Raw genomic sequence first — 3024 nt, 5'->3', positions numbered from 1 at the left:
TGTGTGTGTGTGTGTGTGTGTGTGTGTGCACTTGCATACGCACACACAGCCCTATTGTCACTTAGGCTCTAGACACTCACCTTCCAGAATGCTGAGAGAAGGAGCATCTGTTGTGATATCCCCCATGTATGGGCATGTGTTGTAGCCACTTTAGGGCATCACACTGAATCCCTTGCTGCTCTCAACATGGCCCAAGCCCAGTGGGGATGAAATGGCCACACAGATGGGGAGATGCTTGCCCTGAGATAACCCCTGTAGATCCTGTCATAGCTCTCAGCTCTCTGGGTTGAGTGGTTGTATATCCCAGGGCCCATTTGTAGTCAGGACCCTGTTCCTAAGCAAGTGCTATTCTTGATAGGATGAGCAGCCAACTCTTAGTGGGATGTCCGCTGCTGGAGCCACTGCTGGAGCTTCTCCTGGGACAGTGGCACTGCATGTGTGGGACTATTCCTCTCTTAGTGCTAGACACAAGTTAAATCCGGTCATCCCCAGGACTGCTCAGTGTGGGTCTCCTTCCTCCCCTTCTGTGTATCACCATCTGAGAATTCAGGATGGGTCTGTATGTGCAGAGTGGTGAGGACTGTTCTCTGCCAGGAGAGCCTCTCTTCTCTTCACTTCCGCAAAGCTTCATGTCTCATTCATGTCAGCATAGAGGAGACACGGCTGATGGTGTAGTAAATCATTCTTAACTCCTCTGGGAGGTTGTTAGAGCTGCTTAGAGGGGTAGAACTTGTGGATTTCTGCCTGCAAAGGCAGGTCCACTCTGTGGAGAAGGGAGGGGGCAACAGCCTGAGGGGTAGAACTGAGCCCAGCCTGCTCCGAGATCCCTTGTGTTTCCAGTGCATCTCCATTACACAGTTTTGTTTGCTCAACTCAGTTTTCGGTAGCATCACTCTGGGCCCCCTTTGCTTGTGGTTTGAAATTTTGAGCTAGTGCTAAAGTAACCTCTGGAAAGGGGTGGAGCTGGGAGATGTTTCTTCTGTTCAAGTAAATAACAATTTGTAAGCGGTGGGCGAAGTTGTTGCAAGTCTAGCTATTTTCCTCTCTGGGTATCAGACATCAGGCTACAGGTATGACCAGGATTTGATTGTGAATCTCCAGGTAACAAGTCCCATTGGTGGCGAGCCTCTTCATGACTCTCAGATACCAAACTCCAATTTTGACACAACTTCTTGTGGGACTAAGAGAACAACATCTAGTGAAGAAGACAACCTGGCTTGGCATCCAGAGACAAGTCTCAGTTCTGAAGAGACAGTCCTGGATCAGATGAGGACCTCTGTGGATCAGAATGTGTACCCAAGTCATAATGGAACACTCAAAATAGAAGAAAGCCTAGAACCTCAAGTGACTTCACTTAGTAACCAAGCCCCCTATGTAGGAGAATCTTCAGATACTTCAAATTCCCCTTTGATTCAAATACAGCCTCAGGAAATCTCTTCAGCTTCTGGTTTGGACCAGGGACAGCATCCAGAGATAAAGTTAGACCTCAAGACCCAGAGCCCTGTGTCCTTGAAGAACCCTCATAACTCAAAGTGATACTGCTGTACCTACCAGGGTTGTAAGAAATCTTACAAAAAGTCTCAGCACCTCAAGGACCACATGAAGAAACACACTGGGGTGAAGCCTTATATGTGCAATAAGCCTGGACGCGATTGGAAATTCTTCCGTTTAGTAGATCTCAACAGACACAAACAAAAGCATAGTGGGGAGAGGCCCTACCCCTGTCCCATGTGCAACAAAAACTATTCCAGATTTTATTACCTTAAGGAGCATCTGAGGAGCCATATTCAAGCATCACCTACCACTGCAACCTAATTGTTCACAAACAATATCTTCCCTAAAGAAGCTTTATTGTTTCCTACCTTTTAGCATCAGAAGGGGTTTACAGATAAACCTCTGAATCCAGTATCCCTAGGGGACAAGGACCCTCTTGTGTCTGTTGCCATGACAACCACCACACATTCCCAGAGTACTACTCACCTGCGTGCAGAGGTGCCTGTCATTCATTACCTGGAATGTATGTCATGGCCTGAATAAAAGACAGAATCCCCGACCCTTCACTCCTTTTTTCTTTTTTTTCCTCTTTCTGCTTTCCCTCCCCCAACCCCCAAGACAATTAAAAAAAATGTCTTCCATGGGAAAAAAAAAAAAAAACAGAAACAGGTATTTGTAATCACCACAGAGAGCTCCCTTCTTTCCTCTCAGAACAAAGGAGACGACAGCCAGAGTGTCCTCTGCCTGACTCTGTAGGGGCTTCTCAAGGGCAAACCCCAAACCTGCAGCGTTTCCCCCCACGTCTTTGTTCCATGATGCGGCAGACACTTTACTGACCTAGTGACCTGCTTCTTTGCAGTCATGCATTTTAAAAGAAAAAGCTTTAGGAATGGGAACCAAATAGCAGACTCTTTCTAGGGTGAATACAGAAATCAGATACCACAAAACTAGGATTTATATATATATGTGTGTGTGTGTGTGTGTGTGTGTGTGTGTGTGTGTGTGTGTGTGTGTGTGTTGTTTATATATATATATATATATATATATATATGTGTTTGTATGTATTGTGTATATATATATAGTATATTGTATATATACAGTATAAAGGTATCACATGTGTGAAACTAAGTGCACACACGCTAATATGTATATATGTATTCATAAAATTATCAGTGCGTTCCATGTATGTATGTTTATGTGTGCATGCATGCATGTGTGCTCATGTTCTTGGTGTGCATATGCATGCGGATATATGTGTCATGCAAGTCTGTATGCATGAAAGTGTATGTCTGTGTTGATGCCACTTAGTCTTCTCTTCCACCTGCACGCCGTAACCAGCCTGATCTCACTGTCACTTTAGATGGAGCTGGGTGTCTTCTCCTTCTGGTAGGAAATGATGGACCAAAGTGAATACGATCATAGACTGGAGACCCCAGCACAGTTCATACACACATGGTGGAAGTGGCTCTGTACTCAGTTAGAAGCAGGTACTCAGGACTCTGACTCTTGTCTATGAGCCAGAGAAGGACA

At 45.3% G+C, this 3024-nt stretch overlaps 1 pseudogene; it reads left to right on the top strand.

Moving 5' to 3' along the window:
• Positions 1-551: 551 nt before the first annotated feature.
• Positions 552-1815, top strand: Klf17-ps1 (Kruppel-like factor 17, pseudogene 1; annotated as a pseudogene).
• The last annotated feature ends 1209 nt before the right edge of the window (positions 1816-3024 follow it).

Source organism: Rattus norvegicus, chromosome Y (assembly GCF_021556685.1).
Source record: "Rattus norvegicus strain SHRSP/BbbUtx chromosome Y, alternate assembly SHRSP_T2T, whole genome shotgun sequence".
NCBI classification, from domain to species: domain Eukaryota; kingdom Metazoa; phylum Chordata; class Mammalia; order Rodentia; family Muridae; genus Rattus; species Rattus norvegicus.
The sequence above is the reverse complement of the archived record's forward strand: the minus strand, read 5'-3'. Positions and strand labels throughout refer to the sequence as shown.